We start from the raw sequence: 22,469 nt of genomic DNA, 5'->3' as shown, positions 1-22,469 counted from the left end.
TTCCTAGGTTATCATGATATTTGGTGCAATGTAAATGGGGTAGATTCCTTAATTTCTCCTTCTGCTGCTTCAGTATTGGTGTATAGAAATGCAACAGATTTCTGTACATTGATTTTCTATCCTGTGACTTTATTGAATTAGTATATCAGTTCTAGCAGTTTTTTGGTGGAGTCTTTTGGGTTTTCTATATGGAGTATCCATGTCATCTGTAAGTAATGAAAGTTTTACTTGTTCCTTGACAATTTGGATGACATTTATTTATTTATTTATTTATTTATTTATTTATTTATTTTGTCTGATTCCTGTGGCTAAGATTTCTAGTAGTATGTTAAGTAACAGTGGTGAGAGTGGGCATCCCTGTCTTGTTCCTGATAATAGAGGAAAAGCACTTAGTTTTTCCCTATTGAGGATGATATTAGCAGTAGGCTTTGCATATATGATCTTTATTATGTTGATGTATATTACCCCTAAACCTACTTTGTTGAGGGTTTTTAACATGAATGGATGTTGTATTTTGTCAAATGCTTTTTCTGCATCTATTGAAATGATCATATGGTTCTTATCACTTCTTTCATTAATGTTGTGTATCATGTTGATTGATTTGTGAAATTACATACCTGATAAAGGGTTAATATCTAAAATATATAAAGAATTTATGAAATTCAACTCCCCAAAACCAAATAATCCAATTAAAAATGGGCAGAAGACATGAAAAGACATTTTCCCAAAGAAGACATACAGATGGCCAATAGACACCTGAAAAGATGCTCAATATCACTGATCATCAGGGAAATACAAATTAAAACTACAGTGAGATACCATTTTCCACCTGTCAAAATAGCTAAAATCAACAACCCAAGAAACAATAGGGTTGATGAGGATGTGGAGAAAGGGGAACCCTCTTGCACTGTTGGTGGGAAATGTAAACTGGTGCAGCCATTCTGGAAAACAGTATGGAAGTTCCTCAAAAAGCTAAAAATAAAACTACCCTATGTTCTAGCAATTGTACTAGGTACTCAAAATATGCATGAATACTAATTGAAACTGATATACCCACCTCAACGTTTATAGCAGTATTATCTACAATAGCCAAACTATGGAAATGGCCTGTGTCCATTGACTGATGAACGTATAAAGAAGATGTTGTGTGTGTGCATGTGTGTGTGCATGTGTGCGTGTAATGGAATACTACTCAGCCATAAAAAAGAATGAAATCTTGCCATTTGCAACAATATAGATGAAGCTAGAGAGTATAATGCTTAGTGAAATAAGACAATCAGAGAAAAATGAATGCCATTAGATTTCACTCATATGTGGAATTTAAGAAACAAAACAAATGAACAAAGGAGAAAAAATAAAAAGATAAATTAAGAAACAGATGCTTAATTATAGAGAACAAATGATGGTTACCAGAGGGGAGGGCATGGGGGGATGGATTAAATAGGTGATGGGGATTAAGGAGTACACTTGCCATGGTAAGCACCAGGTAATGTATGGAATTGTTGAATTGCTATATTATAAATTGAAAATAATATAACACTGTATGATAACTAGCTGGAATTAAAATAAAAACTTAAAAAATCATCTCACAGAAAATTCTGGGTCTAGATACTTTCACTTGTGACTTCTGTCAAACATTTAGGATAGAAATAATATCAATCTTAGACAACTCTTTCAAATTAAAAGTAAGAAGGAACAGAACTCAACTTGATTTATGAAGGCACCATAATTCTGATATCAAAACCTGACAAAACCAATGATCACTCATGATCATAAATACAAAATGCTTAAGGCAATACTAGTAAATAACATCTAACAATACATGAAAAAATAATATATCATAAACATGCAGAGTTTATTCCAAGAATACAAGGTTAATTTGACATTAGAAAATTAGTCAGTGTAAATTACACTGATAAAAGGTGATAGAGAAACATAACATCATTATAATAACTGGAATGATAAAAGATTTTCAAGAAAATATAAATAGAAGGAAAAGTCTTCAGTCTGACAAAAATCACTGATAAAAACCCTAAACCTCTACTTAATGTGAAACATTGAAGACTTTGCCCCTAACATAACAAACAAGGATATCTTCTCCCACCGCTTCTATTCAACATTGTACTAGAAGTCTAGCCACTAAAATGAAAAAAGAAAAAGAAATAAAAAAGGAAGGAAAAACTAAGATATTTTATTATTTTTATAGGACCTAATCATGTACATAGAAAACACCAAGAAAATTTTTTTAAAAAACTGGAATTAGTGAATTTAGCAAGGCCAAGGGATATAAAGTCAATAAACAAAGTTCAATCATAGGTCTATACCTTATTAGTGAACAATTAGAAAAAAAAATTGTAACATACATTTGCATGTCTAAATAGCAAATACCTAGGTATAAACTGAGTACAATCTCTACACTGCAAACTATAAACCATTGTTGAGAAAAACCAAAGATGATCTAAATAAATGGAGAAATTTACCATAATATTGTTTGAAAGANAATACCTAGGTATAAACTGAGTACAATCTCTACACTGCAAACTATAAACCATTGTTGAGAAAAACCAAAGATTATCTAAATAAATGGAGAAATTTACCATAATATTGTTTGAAAGCATCACTTTCTGCTCTCACCAAAACCATCAACTGATTGAAATAAACTCCAATCAAAATCATAGCAGGATTTTTAAAGAAACTGAGAAGCTGGTTCTAACATTTATTATGAAATGCTAACAATATGATATTATACTCAAAACAATCTTGAAAGAGAAGAACAATGTTGACTTTTACTATGGAATTTTCAAGGCTGTGTATAAAGATTTAGTAATGAAGATACTGTTCTATTGGTGTAAGTAAATAGATCAATGTAACGTAATAAAGAGTACAGAGATACCCACACACAATTTGCCAACTGATTGAAAAAGCTCCAACTCCTTTCTGTAAGAAAATGACCACCTTCTAATGAATAATGTTGGAAAAGCTGGATATCTGTTAGAAAAACAATGAACATTGACCACTACTTTACACCCCAAAATTAAGAAGAACCACAAATTAATTGTGAAATTTAGAGCCATAAAGTTTCTTGAAAGTATCTTTATGATCTCTAGGATGCATGAAACACTAACCATAAAAGTCTTTTAATACAGATAAATTGGACTTCATCAAAATACACAGTTAAGAAAATAAAAATGGAAGGCAGAGATGTGGATATTTATCTGCAATATATACAACTGACAAAGGACTTATATCTATAATATCTATTTTTTAAACTGCTATCAATCAATAAAAACAAAAATAACAAAAAAGTTGCATATGTCTGAATAGACACTTCACAACAGAAGATGTACAAGTGGTCAATGAGCAAGTGAAAAAATGATCAACACCATCAGTCACCAAGCACATGCAAACTGAAACCAGAATTAGATTCCATTTTATATACACTTAAATGGTTAAATTTTATCAAGTTAGGATCCCTGTTTGGCAGTTTCTTAGAAAGTTAAATACATCAGCACCCTGTGACCCCAAAACTCCACTTAGGTCTTCACTCAAGAGACATGAAGACATATGCAAAAATAATTTGTCTAAGAATGTTCTTAGCAGGGTCGGCTAGGTGGCTCAGTCAGTTAAGTGTCTGCCTTCACTCGGGTCATGATCTCAGCGTCCTGGGATTGAGCCCGTCATCGGGCTCCCTGCTCAGCGGCGAGCCTGCTTCTCCCTCTCCCTCTGTCGCTCCGCCTGCTTGTGCTCTCTCAGTCTCTTTGTCAAATAAATAAAGAAAATCTTAAAAAAAGAAAAAAGAACGTTCTCAGCAGACTTATATACAATAGCCAAAAACTAAAAACAATCCAAATGTTGATCTTCAGTAGAATGGTATAAACAACATGCAGCATAGTCATACAGTGTAATACTAGTCAGCAATAAAAGGAACAAGGATTGATATATGTAGCAACATGGAAGGATTGCAACATTATGGGGCATGATAGAAGCCAGACACAAAAGAATACATATTCTAAGTCATTTCTATGAAGTCACAGGAATGGTACAAGTAATCTTTGGAAACAGAAATCAGGCTGTGTGGACTCAGTGAGGAAATTGACTAGAAAGGGGCAGGAGGAGAATCAGAAGTTCTTTGCCTTGTTTTTGCGTGTATACAACTGTTAGAATGCATCAAAATGAACATTTGACATCTGTGCCTTTCTTTTATTGCATGTGAACTATAACTCAATCCTAAAATGTGAATGGGATTCTTTCACAAATGTTCAAGAAGTGTTATTTTTTAAAATTCTATTATTAATTTTACTTAAGCTTACAGATTGGTTTTCCTCTTAAAAAGCATTTTTAGTACTTCAGCAACAAAATGCCCTGCCTGGAATAAAGTGCTATTATGATTCTGCCAGAGAGAAAATACTGTTATCATTGTGTCTCCTTAAATATTATTATATGGATAGATGATTTTATAGAGATGAAATTACCCATGTCTTTAGTACTAATTCTGACAGCCACAACAATACAAGTAATTGTATCTATCATTTCTTTAAGTGCTTGGGTAAGTATTAGGCACTTGATCTGTTATCTCTGGTAGTTCTCACAATCGTATTTTGCCAATGAGGAAAATAAGCTCAAAGCAGTTATATAACTTCTCCAGGGTCACGTGGAATACAAGTCTGAGCTGGCTTTTGAAAAGCGATCTAACTGCACAGGCATTTTTCTGTCCAGTATATAACAGTGGCACTTAATTGGACACTTGACATCATTCCTTTGACATAAAAAACTTTTACTGATTTTTTAAATTGTTACAGATTAACGTATAAGTCAGAGTTTAATCAGAGATGAAAAACCACTAGGGCATTATACACACACATAAACACACACACACTTATACATATATATAATAGCAATTATCCAATATAATATTATATTAACATATTATAAAATTATATATCCAGGTACTAACAACAGTTATATGTAATGGGAATTTTATACAATATAAATTATATAATAACAATGATAATATCTCAAGGGATTTAACCTTACTCAATTGTGTGACCTGTGTAAGCAATCTGCATAAGGCTGTTGTCTTGACGTCTGATGCAGGCAGTTTAAGAAAAGAAGATTGTAAAATGGGGAGAAATCTGGCAAGCTGAGACCCCCAAGGGTGAACTGGAGCCCATAGGACCAGGAGTAAGGTGACACCAATTCTTGTTGACTTTGATCTTGATGGTGTAGGTGTCCAGCAGAAGCCAGGACCCTCCATCATGGAGCTAAACATACACATATAGACCAGGACAGGACTAAATGAAGGAGGATCCAAGGGAAGGAAGAGCAACTGTAGGCCCTTCTGCTGTCTCAGGATAAGGGGTAATGGAGCAAATAGGTGATAATATGTTAAAATAGCTGCTGCTTTACTTCTGCCCCTCAGCCCTCCCATAAGAACCTCACTTATGGCCCATATGAACTGGACACATGTAAAAAAGGGATTTCTGAGAGAGGTGGTCTAGCTTAGCCAAGTTGACACATTATACAGCCACCTTGAGCCATGTGCTCATGAATTCTTCCTGTAATCAAGTCTAGCCACTTAAAACATAGTGTGGAATTAAAGACAGCATCTTCCAGAGTGTCATATCTTGCTTTATTGTTGTCTAGCAGTATGACCCTGGACAAGTTTCTAGAGTTCTCTGGGACTGAAAATAATCATATAGAAAATGAAGATAGTAATAGTACCTATAATTAACATTGCTGTTAAGACTAAGAGAGAAGAAATTTTTAAAAAAATTTTAAAAAATCAACTTAGAATAGATCTTGGCACATGACAATCAATCAATAAATGTCTATTGTTAGTATAGAATGAACAAAATCTCTCAAATCACATAAGTAGAATCCTATTTTTTACTTTAACTGGTTAACTTAAAATAACTTACAGTATCTTGTAATTGTGAACCAGTAAATTATATGCAGACTTATGTGTATAAATGTAAATATAAATACATGTGTTTATAAAATTGCATGTATCAGTAAAAGTTCAGTTTGAAATAGGTATTTATCAAGTAAGTCACAGTGCTAATAAATCCGATTTAATAGAAGAATCTGTCTAAAAATAGCCCTATCACATGAAGGCTTCTCTATAGGATTCATAATGAGAGCAGGCCTTTGTACATTATATATATATATATATATATATATTCCACTTGTATAACAGTGTTTTATATATATATAAAACACTGTTATACAAGTGGAATTTTTCTGATCTCAGTCTACTTGATCACCTTCTATAACAAAAGCAGTTGTTTGTGGGCTGATATACAGCATTTTAGATAAAGAGGGGTAAGAATGCTAAGCTGAGCTACAGCTAAATTATTTAGTATTCTCTTTGAGAAATAGGAGACTGTGCTACTGTATTATCTACAGTCTGCATCTCCAACCACATCTGCTATAAAAACCTACCTGATACTCTCTGCAACCTATCTAAGCAAAAAATGCCTGCTCAAATGTGTAATGGTTCATGAGAAGGGGATCCACCTTCATTTAACTAGATCCAAATGCATGTATCAATGCAAAAAATTCTAAGGACCTAAAAAATAAAAAAAAGCTAAGAAAAGTAATGTGAGTCTAACAAGGGGTCAAAATACAAGGTCAATATGCAGGTCAATTACATTTCTATGTACAAACACACACCAGCTCAAACTTCAAATATATATTTAAAAAACACTATTTATGAAGGACTCTAAAACTAAAATGCTTAGAAATAAATTTCACAACACATGTTCAAGTCATGTGCAGTGAAACTACAAAATATGCTGAGAATAATTACAGAAAATCTATAAATCAAACCATGTTCATGGTGACACCTGGGTGGCACAGTTGGTTAAGCATCTGACTCTTGGTTTCCACTCAGGTTGTGATCTCAGGGTCATCAGATAGAGCTCCACATGGGGATCTGTGCACTGAGCGTGAGGTCTGCTTGAGATTCTCTCTCCCTCTGCCTCTCCCTTTGTCCCTCCCTGCCACACTCTCTCTCTCTCTAAAATAAATCAATGTTTAAAAAAAAAAACCATGTTCATGGATCGGAAGACTAGATATTATTAAGATGACTCTCTCCAATATGGTCTACAGATTCAACATTAAATCAGTTGAAACCCCCGCAGGATTTCTGTAGAACTTGACAACCTGATTCTAAATATTATATGGAAATGTAAAAGCCATCAAAACAGTTCTGAAAATGAATAACAGAGTTGAAGAACTTGCACTAGCTGGTTTTGAAACTTACTCTAGAGCTATAGTAGTCAATAAAATACAGTAAGAATAGACATCATGATCAATAGCATGAGAGTCCAGAAACAGGTCCAAACTTATACAGTCATTTGATTTTCCCCAAAAGTGCCAAGGTAATTCAATTTGGAAAGAACAGTCTGACAAATGGTGTGGAAGCTATTGGATATCCATAAACAAACAAACAAAAATAACCTTGATCCTTACCTCACATGATAAAAATATTTACTTGAAATTGGCTATAAACTAAATATTATAGATGGAAATAGAAAATTCCAATAGAAAATAGAGTAGAAAATGCTTATGACCTTGGAGTAGGCAAATATTTCTTAGTTTGGACAAGCTAAGTACACACTTTGAGGACAAAATAGTAAATTGGATGTCATCAAAATTAAAATATTTTCCTCTTCCAAAGGCACTCTTTAAAAGAAAAGACAAGCCACAGAATGGGATAGGGATAGAATATATGCAAATCTTATATGATAAAGGACTTGTATATAGAATATACAAGGATTCTTAAAATTCAGTAAGATAAACAACTCAATTTCAAAATACGGGCAACAAACTCGAACACACAAACCAAATAAGATGTACAAACGGCAGACAAGTATCTCGGAATATTTTCAACATTCTCAGTCACTAGTGAAATTCAAAATAAAACCACAATGTGGTACTACTATACACCCACTAAATTTGCTAAAATTTTTAAAAGAATGACAATATCAAGTGTTGCTGAGAATATGGAGCCACTAGAACTCTCATATGTTGCTTCTGGGAAAGCAAAATGACACAGCTACTCTGACAAACAGTCTGGCAATATGCTAAACTGTAAAATATACATAATCCTAACAACCAACAATTTTACTCCTAGATATNTATATAGAATATACAAGGATTCTTAAAATTCAGTAAGATAAACAACTCAATTTCAAAATACGGACAACAAACTCGAACACACAAACCAAATAAGATGTACAAACGGCAGACAAGTATCTCGGAATATTTTCAACATTCTCAGTCACTAGTGAAATTCAAAATAAAACCACAATGTGGTACTACTATACACCCACTAAATTTGCTAAAATTTTTAAAAGAATGACAATATCAAGTGTTGCTGAGAATATGGAGCCACTAGAACTCTCATATGTTGCTTCTGGGAAAGCAAAATGACACAGCTACTCTGAAAAACAGTCTGGCAATATGCTAAACTGTAAAATATACATAATCCTAACAACCAACAATTTTACTCCTAGATATTTACCCAAAAGAAAATAAAATATATGATCAGAAGACTAGATATAAAGCTAAAAGTCAGAATGCTTATTTATCACATAAATCTTTCAGATCTAAAACTATCTGAACCTTTATCCATGTTTGCCCAAAATGGCTAAATGTGAGAGAATCAAAAATTCTTTGTCAATGAATAGTTTCTTTTCTCTTATAATTCTTTGTGATTCTATTACAAAACAGGATAAATATTGTTTTAAAGGTATATTTTTAGATATATTCTAGCTCCCAGGTCACCAGTCTTTTCTTTTTTTTCTCTCACCAGTCTTTTTTCTGAGACATGAAACATATCCGATTCTACAGTGAACTGAAGATAATGGGATAGAAATACAGTGTAAAGATCCTTACCCAGTATTAAAAAGAATGAAAGATAAGGAGGAGGAGGAGGGGGAAGATACACAGATCTTACTTTTCTTGATGTGAAAATCCTCACTTGAAAATCACATCTGACAAACTAATATATAATGCCTTCTTTTCATGCCTAAAATAACTTTATCTTTCCTGAAATCTCTGACTTTGAGATTAGATCAATTAAAGAAAACACTCTTGGTCTGGACGTCTGTAAAACTTTTCCACCAACCATACACCTAATTCATTTACCTGTATGAATATTTAGTGAGAAACAGAATTTCCCTTCCATTCCTTGTTAATCTAGGAAACAAATTCCATATTTCATTCTAACATGAATTTGTGTGATTTAGACATTAAACATAAACTTTTTGAAAAATCCCAGATGTAGGATAAAGAAGGAATATAAATTTGCTTTAGAGTTAGGCAAATACTAAAACAACCACCTCAAAATGTCAAGTTAAGGACACTACCAAAATGAAAGCAGTCAAGAAAATTAGTTATTTGTTACGATATAAAAAAGGTGGAAAATCTTGTCCTCTTCATCTCCTTACCATCCATTTCAACTCCATTCTACTAGAGCTAACTAAACTGGATATTTGGAATCCATACCCCATAATCTTCTTTGGGTTGAGGTGTGTAAAGCCAGTTTTAACACTCACGTGCTAGTATTTTTTTAGACGGTAAATTCATTAAATACTATCAGACATGAGTTAATGAAGGATATACCATACTTATGGATGGCAAGACTCAATACAATAAAATCTAAGCCTTCCTTGATAGTTATCTACAGTTCTGATGCAATCTCAATTTCTCAGCAGATATTTTTGAAAGAAATTGACCACAGACTCCAAAATATGGTTATGCAAAGCCAAGAATAGCCAAGGCTATTGTTAAAGACAAAGATAAAGAGCCTTTGATACCAGCTGGCAATGCTTATTATAATTAAGACAAAGTGCTATTGGTGCTAGGGTACGCAAATATACTGATAGAACAGAATAGATCTGATAGTCAGATCCACACATATATGGTCACTTTATTGGTACCAAAGGTGACACTGCAATGTGCCTTTTAAAAGTGGTTCTGTGTCTAGGGGTATTCACATGGAAAAAATAAGTTTGTGTCCCTTCCACAAAATACACAAAAAATAACTGTAGATCTAAACATGAAAGCTAAAACAGAAACTCATCTGGAAGATAATTTAGGAGTATATCTTCATGATCTTAGGTAGTCAAAGTTTCTTTAACAAGACACAAAAGAACCAACCATAATTACGGTCAAATATCAATAAATCAGACTTCATGAAAGGATTAATTTTATAAATTTAAAGACGGATTTACTGAACAGTGAAAAGGCAAGACACAAATCTGGAAGTGGTATTTGTCATACATCTATCTGACATAAGATCTGTATATGGAATGTATGCCATCAAATATATGTGTATGTGTGTGTCTGGATGTGTATATATATATGTGTATATATTTATATGTACATATATATGTATTTTTATGTATATACATAATACAGAAAAATTAAAAATTAGCAAAATACCTAACCTGCGACTTCACAAATATATGCAATATATTTTACTCAGTATATGTATATTCAAATGAAAAGATGTTCAACCATAATAGTCATCAAGTAAGTGTAAATTAAAACCACAATGTAATATGATTAGACAGCCCAAAGACTAAAACAAAAAAGGCCAACAATACCATATGTTGTCTAGTATGTAGAAAACCTAGAATTCTCATATGCTGACAGTTCGGTTGTAAATTGGTATATTATTTTGGAAATCTCTTTGCCACTATTTAATACATGCATACTCTATTACTTAGCAATATGTCTTCTAGGAGTACATCCAACAAGAATGTGTCTATATGTATAGCTAATCACATGCACAAGAATGTTCATAGCAGTATTGGAAATTACCAAAACCCGGAAATAATGCAAATGCACATGGACATTAGACCAGATATAGTATTATAAAAATTGGATACTTTTACAGCATTGAAAATAAACTACAATGACATGATAATACAGATAAAACCCTAAGACATAATGTTGAACAAAAGAATCAGACCAAACCACAAACATGTATAGTTCCATCTATGAAAATTTTACAAACAGGCAAAACTCATCTTGGATATTGGAAGACAAGGCAGTAGTTACATTTTCTGATGAGAGAGAAAAACTATAAGGGGGATTTTTGTGGAGCTGGTAATGTTCTAATTCTTCATCTGAATACTGACAACATGAGTCTGTTTACACTGTGAAAATAGTTAAGCGGCATATTAAGCATTTTTTCTCTATGCTAAGTTTATACAATATTTAAAAAGAAAATAAATTTAAAAAATTAAAAGTGGTTACTTCAGGAATGGTATATTTTATTTTCATTTGGCATCATGATGATCTCCCTGAATGTGTTTTATCATTTGTAAGTTTTATTTTTATAATATTAAACTTCAGATACTCATTTATAAATAGAACCTACATACCAAGTTTTTCCATGATTGAGACATCCACAAAGATGTGAGTTGCTCTTACCCTCAGGAGTCAGTCTCAACAGTTAAACTGTACTACACATCTTTTCTCCCTGGAAATGGCTTATTGATAAAGGGTTAGACAGCGGATACCAATGTGGGCCAACTTCTGCACCCCACACATGTGCAACAAAGAGCCTGAACATCTGTTTGCTAATACAAACATGAAACTGAGAGATCTGGCATGAATGTATGCGTGGAGGAACAAGAAGTTGTCCACAGAGATGAACGAACAAATTAGACCATGTTTTCTAAACTGAACAAAGTCAGTGAAAAATCGATAGCTTTCCAGTTCTTGATCCTAGCCAGTCCTTGAGAAGTCCCATCACACTTCTTGCCCTTGTGTTCAATAGATGGCATCCTTATGTCCAAGTGATTAAGTATCCACTTTTGCTGATAAAAATTACCAGATAATTTGTCTGGTAAACTGGCAGAGTCAAGAGGAAAGGCAAAGGTCTGGTAGATTTTGATGGAAGCATCAATGGATTTCAGAAAAAAATCCTAAAAGTGGTACAACTTTGTGAGAGAGCAGGTTTTGGTGAGGGAGTTAGGAGGCTTGAGAGCAGAGCGTTTTCTGAAGGCATTCTGAGATAAGGAAAGGAAGAAGAACTAGAAGAGAGGACAAGAGACTGAAACTAGGATCAGCAACTACCACCAGAGCAGTTTTCCATAGTAAAAGCTTTCCATGCATAACACAATTACTCATTTTACTGTGAAACCAACAGTGGTTATACAAAACGACTGCTCAAGACCCGTAAACTAGTAACATCTTTAGTTGTTGACCATCATACAGTTGTCTGTCCCTTTTGGCAAAACTGAAGACCTGGTTATTTAAGCATATAGGATAACAGCATTCACTAAAATTAAAAAAAAAAATTTAAATAAATGAAAAATAAATAAAATGAAAATAAAAAATTGCAAATAAAAAACTTAAATGAAAAAAAAATTGCAAATAAAAAACTTAAAAAAAGATATTCAGATGATCACAAATATAAAAGTTAAAAGCGAAGTAAGTCAATTCAAATGGCCAATTAAATTCAGATGATATTATTAAGAAAAATATGAAAATGAATGAGAACAAGAGCAATCATTAGGCGGAATTTTAGAAAACATGCAAAAAACGGTTACAAATCTATCAAACATTATATGTCAATAATCAAACGTGACAATGAAATATGAACCTGGTTTGAGAGAATCAATGGAAAAAGTTCACTCTAGATTGCTACCAGGGAATATAACACTATATAGATCTTTAGAAAAATAATAGCTAAAGAAGTGACGATTGATATTATATTAAAAGACATAAAACTGTTAGAAAAAGATCAGGTAAAGAAAGGCTGGAAATACAGTTAACAGGATTTGTATGGCAGTAACCTCCCAAGGGCCAGAAATCAAGGGAACGGTTAGGAAAAAATGGACTTAAAAATACATTGTGGGGCACCTGGATGGCTCAGTCAGTTGAGCATCTGACTCTTGTTTTTGGCTCAGGTCATGATCTCATGGGTTGTGAGACTGAGACTACAATCTGCTCCACGGTCCGGAGGAATCTACTTGAAGATTTTCTCCCTCTGTCCCTCTCCCGACTTGTGAGCGCACTTGCTCTCTCTCTAAAATAAATAAATAAATCTTTAAAAAATTAAAAAAATAAAAATACATTTCAAGGCATTACCAGAAACTGAGGAATCTGTAATAAGTATGAGTTTCAAATAGAATCTTTTTTCTGTAAGACTAGTAGTGGGGCAGAGAGTAGGCTTGAGTGTAGGGCTTAGGCCGAGTCAAAATCATCCTTCCCGGGGTGCTCTTCAATCTTCTAAAGGCCCTTGCATGATTAAAAATACATTTATTTATTTATTTTTTAGAGATTTTATTTGAGAGAGAGAGAGCGAGAAAGAGAGCACAAGCGGGGTGGACGGATGGAGGGAGAGGGAGAAGCAGGAAGCCCAGGGTAAGGCTTGTTCCCAGGACTCCAGAAACAGGACCTGAGCTGAAGACAGATGCTTAACCGACTGAGCCACCCAGGCACCCCTAAAAGTACATTTAAAAGCAGAGACATGGCTTCATGATGGATTGCAATGGGGGAGGGGAGAGAGGGTGTGATGGGAGGGCATGTTGCAGACCTTAATATGTAAGTGGACAAGTCATTTAGTGACAGAACCTTGTCAAAGCCTGAGTCATCTGGAGGACAGAGACATTTCCATCCATCGATAGATTTGATGCTCTTTGATCTTTCCAAGTGATAAGGGGTGTGTAGTCTTACAACACCTGTAAGTAGAAATAGATCTAGCAGATTTGTCTTAAGAGTCAGGATCATTAAGATTAGTGAGCTAGGGTGGGGGAACTGGGTTGTCAAAGTCAAGAAACAGGACTAAGCTAATGTAGATTATTTAGGGAAGTTCTTCACTATAAAACATTCTCCCATTACATTAAGTGGATTTATTCCTTCTAGGTATAGGTTTATTCCCACATGAAGGACAGAAGTAAATGGGCAAATAAACAACAAAGGTGGACTCGATGACTTAGACATTAGTTCTCAAAGTGTGAACTAAGAACCAGCAGCATCAGTACTTAGAAACTTAATAGAAACTCAATCTGCTCACCTCCTTGGACCTTGCACACCAAACCTATTTCCCTTCTGATATATTTTAAAGCAAAAACTGGGGACACAGTATCGCATCAGGTTTCTGTGAAATGAAATCAGAATGCTCCCTGAAACACTGGCACCCATTTACCAAATTTCTCTACTTAGCTACCAGACTGAAATTTCATCTTCTCTCTAAAAATATTTCTAATAAAAGATAATTTATTTTATCATTATCATACTAATTTAATTATGAACAATAATTACAATCACAATTTACTGAGCAGTAGTTTAACATACCATATTTATTTCTAAGTCATTTCAATTTGGTATTATCTTAGGGTTAACCAGAGTACAGTTTTATGTGTATCATCAAAGATACACAAAATTTCTTATATGAATATGTATGTAATGTTTCCACATGAATTAGAAAAAAATACTGCTTCTCTTTATTGTTTTCTTTTAAAATACAAAAACCAAATGTGAGTACTTTCATAGAAATATTAAGTAAGTAACTGGTCATATGTAAGTATGTGAACAACTGGGAAAGTATACAGGGGAAAGTAATATTTGGGGGATATCGCTTTTTACCACTCAATTATCAAAACAGTGCCATGAAAAAGGTATTATTTCTGAGGATCAGAGAGTTTCTATAACTTGCCCAAGACCCTACAGCATACATGTCCAGAGCTAACATTTAATCCCAGAGTGGATATCCATATCCATGTTCTTACTTTTATGTTATATCCTCTTCCACATTTCCAGTATTATACTTCCAAAATATATATATGTACATATATGTATATGTAACTAATATAATAATTTATAATACTTTACTAATATTAATTAATTTCAGTCACTCTACTCTGAACTATATGAATATTATTTTGGATGTTTTGTCTTGATATTATATCATTATGCCTGAGTTAAACTGAAATTCTCTTCATATTATAATTTACATTTCTAGAAATCAGAATTATGTCTGCTTATTTGTATAGTAAGTATATTTGTGAGTATAAAGTAAAATGTTATGTGTAGACAGTGCTTGGTGACATGTAAGTCTACATATACATGCATGATATGCACACACACATATCTCAGCAGTAAGAGAAGCAGAAAAAATCCTTAAAAATGAACAAATTTGGTGGTAGAGAGTACTCTGCTAAACAATCAAGAAATCATACTAGATAGCATTTTCTCTGGGAGTGGGCAATCCTTGATGAACACATTGATTCCATTCATTGCAAATGAGGAGTGAAGTGTTGGAAGGAGAAAAATTATGCTTCTTGTCCACAAGGAATTTTCCATTATGAAAAATGAACAAAAACACTTATAGCACACAATTACAAGGAAGCTGTGTGAGTGGATGTATAGTTTATGTGTGTCTGTGCGTTGTATGTGTGTGCACATCTATAATTTAGAGAGGTAAGAGTAAAGAGAAGAGGGGAGGAAAAATGAATAAATGTAAGAATTCGGATTCTCTATGGAAGTACAATAACTCGTTCACACTAGAAGTGATTTAGAGATGTGGAATTCTGTGGTGAGCAAAAAGAGTAAGTAATTGGCATAGGGAACTTGGAGAGCAGACATGGGAGTTCAGGCTTTCATTACTTATTTATTGCATTTACTCATTTATTCAACAAATGCATAATGAATACCACTACAGTATGTGCAAAGTGAATTGGGAGGTGCTGGAATATAGATAAATCCATGTCTAGAGTAAAAAAGAACAGATTGTAATGTTAGGGAGATCTTTGGAGAAATACGAATAGTGGTGAGCTTGATTATAAGTAAATATTTATATGTAAAGGAATTAGAAATGGGGAAATATTTGTCCCCACAAAATAATGATGTCAATAACTATAAAAATGAAAATAAATAAAAGGCAGTGAGATAAGCTACATGTTTCTAAGATGAGCCTTTCAAATCTCAAATGTATACTGAAAGTAATTTTAACTGAAAAATGTTTTTCACACTCCTGGAAAAGCCTCTAGCTTTAGCTTTTAAGGTTACTCTTTCAAGAATATCCTAAATCATACATATTAAATTCAAATTGTTTTCTTTTTAAAAGTGAAATTAGCATTTATTCATACTTTCCTGGGATAAACCTAAGTTCATATCCTGGAGAACATATAATCTTTTTAAGCCTTATGTCCTTATGTAAAAAGCGGGTGTAATAATAATACGTACCTTAACTGTTTTCTCATCTGTAATATCAGGTACAATAATAACAATTGCAATTAAAGACAGCATAGAGTTTCAATGAAATAAACTATGTAAAGAATCAAGCTTACTGCCTGGCACAGAATTAAGGTTCCATAAATACCCGTTAATGTGGTTACTATTATTCCTGTTAGCTTCAATTTACTTTTGTTAATTTTGAATGTATACTAAGAAAATTTGGGGACTGAAATCTATCCATTGCCAAGTAGCAGAATAATTAAAAACAGTATTATTATGAGAAGCTGCACAGAATTCCAAAATTCACAAAATTAAGAAATTTCTTTTAGGAATAAAATTAGCTGAGAATAAGGAAACTAACAAGTTCCTTAGAATTCATCCAATAAATCTCTATAAAGTTAAGGTTATTTTGTGATTCCATAGTGCCCTAAAAATTTATGGCAGTTTACATTATGGGAATCCAATGACATGGAAGTATAATTTAGAAGTTTTGCTTCTGACTCTGAAGGAATAACTGGTATGAAACTTGCCCTCCTGCCATAAATAATTAGAGAACTTGACTGAATATAGGAAATAATTATTTTGATACATTTGAACAAGAAGCAGTGCAGGACTGTGATCCCTTAGAGAAGAGAATGAAATGATACCCCTTGAAATGGACATAGCTTCCTTTCTGGAGACAACTGCAGGACAACGGCACAGGAGGGACTGCCCCGAGCAGAGAAGGAAGATCTTGGTAAGGTGAAGAGACACTGTTGAGAGTTTGGAGAAGCTAAATTAGCTGTAATCTGTAGGACAGAGTACTGGATAGGAGGAAGTCTTAGAGAAAAAGGGCTCTAGAAGTCTTCATTTGATGTTTTTTGAGCCTTAAATACTCATCATCACTGTCAAAGGGAAATATTTTTTTGGCTGAAGTAAACCAAACAAAAATGACCAGAGGTTTATATGCAAAACCTTCCAGAACTCACTCAGAATACAGAGACCTTGTTGAGCACTGAGGCAATCAGCAGAGACACAGAGTCACACTTTTAATATTAAGACGAAACTAGCCTTAATTTAAAGGTTACTACTGTAAATATGCTCTAACAAAGCAAAAAAAAAAAAAAAAAGCTTTTAAGAAATTAAAGAAAAATCTCATCAGCAAATAACTGAACAGCCTGACTAAAGACACTTCTAGAATAGAGGTACAAGACAGTAGCATACATTATAACTCATAATCACAAGGAAAAATCAGTCAATAAAAATAAACCAAGAAATGGCATAGATAATGGAAGTAGCACAGAAGGGATTTAAAATAACAATCATAAATATCCTGAATATGCTCAAGAATATAAATAAAAACATTAATATAATGATTAGAAACATGGAAGATATGAAAAGAACCAAATGGAAATTCCGAAGGTGGAAAACACAACATTGCACATTTAAAATTCACAGTATTGGGCACCTGGCTGGTTCAGTTGGTAGAGCACATGACTGTAGTTTTCAGGGTCATGAGTTCAAGCCCCACACTGGGCATGGAGCCCCTACTTAAAAAAAATAATTAATTAAAAATTAAAATAAAAATTCACAGGATAGCTTAACTTCATGTAAGATACTGAAGAAGAAAAGATCAGTGGACTTGAAGTTAAAATGACAGAAATTATCCAAATAGAAGCATAGGAAATACAAGAGATTAAAAATAAAAGTACAGACTTCTGTTTTTCTTTCTGACATGTGAAGAGCTTAGAAGTCATCACTTTTGCCCTTGTAACAAGAAAAAACTAAACGAACTGAAAATCAGTGACTTTTCTTGGACCCATCAGTTAACCAAACTTGAAGACAAATCTGGAAAGAAAGGGGAATAAAAGGAATCTTGGCCAAGATCTACCTATTTGAAATTGAAGACAAACTGGAAGAAAAACTTAAGTGGTAATTTTAAAGACTTGCTGGAGGCTCAGTGTGGTCTAGTGTAGGAGTGACACACTACTGAGGCCTCACTCAGGAAGTCCTGACACTCTAGTAGGTTTTTCCAGGATCCTAAAACAGGGTTCTGATAGGTGAAAATCAGAGAAACAGCCTACTGCAGCTCTGGACAGAAGAAAAGATTAATCACAGTGAAATACACCCAGAGCATTCTCCAAAACAAAGGTGTACTCTCCAAGGGTGAAGATTTTACCAGAGCTTTCTCCCAGCTGATAGAAGGTCTTTTTAGCTCCCTTCAGCCTTCTTGTCTTCCTTAAGGTATGTGTGTTGAGGCAGCAGGGAGACCTTTACCACTAGAGAAACACTTGTGAAGGTCAAACCAAACCTAGAGACAGGTCAACTAAAAGCAGATTTAATCACAAGACTATACAATGCTTCCCCATAATTCCTATGCATTATCACCACACCAACAGGCTTCACATAATAATGTGGATTACAATTAAAAGAGCAGAGAGACACAGAGAATACTTAGGAAATATTTAGGGAAACTCAAAGTCAACCCAAGAGCCAAAAATGACATTAGAGGAATGTAAAGCCTCTGTCACCTATGGGCACAGAAAACATTAAACACTGCACAAGTCCTAGTCAGGTGAGCATAAATCCTCAACATTAAAAGCCTGTTTATCTTTTTGTTTTTGTAAATAAATGAATGATCAATGTTAACTAAACTTATTGTGGTAATTGTTTCACAATATATGTAAATTGAGTTATTTTCCTGTATGCCCTAAACTTATACACTGCTGTATTTTAATTATACTTCAATAAAACAGAAAAATAAAATGTTCCGTGTGAAAAAATAGAATACAAAAAGTCTGTTTACGTCAGTACTTATTACTAATGGAACATATCCAACTTTCAATGAAAAATTTCAGGTATACTAAGAGGCAAGACAAACACCATCTAAGAGACAAAGCAAACAATAGGACGAGATTCAGAGATGACACAGATGTTGAAATTATTAGAAGATAAACTTAAAATAACTGTAATTAATATGACAAGGGCTTTACTGGAAAAAGTGAACAGCATGCAAGAACACACAAGATTGTAGGGGAATGTCAGCAAAAATGGGGAGGTAAGAAATGTCAGAAATTTGTCCCTACATAAAAATAACTAAGAAACTGGAAACATCAACCTTTTTCAGAATTCTGAAAATGAACACAAAGCCTGCAGCAATTCAAGGAGTACCTATTGAATTCACTGAATCTTGGTAAGGACCGTAATCTCCATGATAGTTTAACTTACCTTATGCCCATACACCACCACCACCCACTGCCCCAGTTCCTGTGCTCCAGTTCAACAGTAGCCTGGAAAATAACAGTTTGCATTCTACCAGTATCCAAGGGAATATGACTGATTTCACTTCCAAAGATCTGTCCTTGGTTCATCTGCCCGGTGACTTCACAGAAGACTGGCTCAAATGGTCTGTTTTATTTTGCCTAACTCTCATGCTAAAGCCATCCAGGGGACATTTATGGAAAATATTTCAGGCAAATGCTTTGGTCTTCCCTGCCCAAAGCAAAAGATCACAGTGGGAAGACAAACAATAGAGTACCTAAACGCCATGGGAGGAAAGTCTGGAGAATGAGATGATTTGGAGAAGAAGAGCCTTGAAAAGTTCTGAGACATTCCTGGGAATACAGAGACCAAATGCATGTTCAAGATTAGGTGCATGCTCAGGGATGCCTGGGTGTCTCAGTCATTAAGCGTCTGCCTTTGGCTCAGGTCATGATCCCAGAGTCCTGGGATCGAGCCCCGCATTGGGCTCCCTGCTCAGCAGGAAGCCTGCTTCTCCCTCTCCCTTTCCCTCTCCCACTCCCCTTGCTTGTGTTCCCTCTATCTGTCAAATAAAATCTTTGGGGGGAAAAAAAAAGGATTAGGTGCATGCTCAGAGAAGAACTGAGAAGGCCTATGGTCTCATATCTGGATAATGTTAAGGATCTGCACAATCAGGAAGTGAAGACTAAGGCAGAGTTGGAAAATGCCTGGCTGAGTGTTTGAGAGGTACCCCTATACACATGGAGTATATCTGCAAAGACTAGAAGATTCTTTATTCTTGGAATTTAAAGAAATCTCTAATCATTACCTGACTAATAACGTTACAGAAAACTTCAGTAGCCACAGTCAACAAAGAATACAGACTTTTTAAATTAGTTCAGAAAACTCACTAAAACATATAACACAAAGAAGAAGTGATAATAAATTCTGCAGAGGGGAAGGAATCTAAATTCCAGAGTTACAACATTATAATATTCAAAATGTTCATTTTTCGACAAAAAACTTATGAGGAACCAAAATATGGTCCAAAGGCACCAAATATATGGCCCAAAAGGAAAAGGAAGCAAAATGTAAGGCCCAAAAGGAAAAAAAGTAATCAAGAGAAAATGTCCCTGAGAAAATCCTGGCGTTGTAATTACGAGACAAAGAAGTTAAACCAGCTATTTTAAATATGTTCAAAGAACTAAGGAAATCACATCAAAAGAACTGAAAACATGAAAATTATATTTCACTAAATGGAAAATATAACATTTAAACCACAAAAAGAAAAAATGCTGCAGTTCTTTGGCTAGTATAAAAATTAAAATGGAAATTTACCAGAGGGGATCAAGAACAGATTTGAGCAGAGAAAAGGAAGAATGAGCAAGAGTGAACATAGGTTGTTTGAAATTATCCAGTTTGAGGAAAAAAAGAAAAAACAATTGAAGGTAAATGAGCAGATCCAAAGACACCAGTGAGACAAAATTGTAGTACCAGGAAAGAGAAGGGGAAAGAAAGAATACTTAAAGAATACATGAAGAAAAAAGGGCCCCAAGTTCCCAAACATGATGAAAATATTAATCTATTCATCAACAGGTTCAACAAACCCCAAGTAGGATAAACTCACAGTGATTCACACTGAAACACATTATAATCGAACTGTCAAAAATCAAAGACAAAGAAAGAATCTTGTAAACAGCAAGAGAGAAGCGCTTCATCCATGTAGAAACAAAAGAAAACAAAACAACACAATAAGATTAACCACTCATATCTCATCAGAAATCATGGAGACCATGTATATAGCTATATAAGTATATATAAAAAGGATTATATATTAGTGCGTTTGTTTGTAGCATATCTTTTTTCCTATCTGATTTAAAAACATTCACATAAATAAATAAATATCTATGTTGATGAGCATGCAATGTATAAAGATGAAATTGGCAACAGCATAAAAGAAATGGGTAGCAAAGCCATATAGGTGTAAATTTTTCGTACACTATTAAAATTAGTGTGGTATTTATGTGAACTAGATTGCTTAAAATTAAGATGTTAATTATAATCTTTAGCAACCATTAAACTATTTCAAAAATATATAGTATAAGAAATGATGATAGCATTAAAATGGTACACTACTAAATAACTATTCAATTAAAAAAAGGCAGTAGTAAAAGAATTGAGAAACAAAATATATGGTATACAGAAAACAAAAAGATATGAGAAGTTCTTCCTTTTCAGTAATTACATTAAATGTACATGGATTAAACTTACTGATTTAAAGGCAGAAATTAAAAGAATGGATATAAAATCATGATCTAAATATATGCTGCCTACAAGTGACTCATTTCACATTCAAAACACAAATATGCTGGAAATAAATGGATGGAAAGAAATATTCCATGCAAACAATAACCAAAAGAACGTCAGAGTCGCTATAATAATAAAAACAAAATAGATTTTAAGACAAAAATTATCATGAGACAAAGAGTGACACTATATAATGATGAAAAGTTTAATCCATGAAGAAAATAAAGTAATTATAAGCATATATACACCTACAAATGAAGTCTGAAAATATACAAAACAAAAACTGAATACACAAAACAAAACCAAAAATATGTATTACATTCTACTGACAAGAGTAGAATATGCGTTTTTTCTCAACTGGGTATGGAACAGTCTCCATAACAGACTACATGTTGGGCTACAAAATGACTTTCAATAAATTTAAAAAGATTGAAATCATAGAGTTTTTTCTTTAAGAACAATTTAATGAAATCAAAAAACAATGACAGAAGCAACTGGGGAAATTCACAAATACCTAAAAATGAACACACTCTTAAATAACCAATGAGTCCAAGAAGAAATTGGGAAGGAAATTACAAAATACTTTGAGATGAATAATAATGAAAACACAATGTGTCAGAACTTAGGGATTCAGCAAAAGCCATGCTCAGAGAGATATACATAGCTGTACATTCATGCATTAAAAAAGAAGAAAGGTCTCAAATCAAAACCAAACTTACACCTTAAGGCACAAGAAAAAA

At 33.7% G+C, this 22,469-nt stretch overlaps 1 pseudogene; it reads right to left on the bottom strand.

Annotated features, from left to right (window-relative positions):
• The window catches only part of LOC100469882, a 36,593-nt pseudogene extending 17,040 nt beyond the window's left edge, over positions 1-19,553 (bottom strand).
• Positions 19,554-22,469: the final 2,916 nt, after the last annotated feature.

The sequence above is a fragment of the Ailuropoda melanoleuca genome, chromosome 4, assembly GCF_002007445.2.
Source record: "Ailuropoda melanoleuca isolate Jingjing chromosome 4, ASM200744v2, whole genome shotgun sequence".
In the NCBI taxonomy this organism is placed as follows: Eukaryota; Metazoa; Chordata; class Mammalia; order Carnivora; family Ursidae; genus Ailuropoda; species Ailuropoda melanoleuca.
Note: the sequence above shows the minus strand (reverse complement) of the source record. Positions and strands in the feature narration are given on the sequence as shown.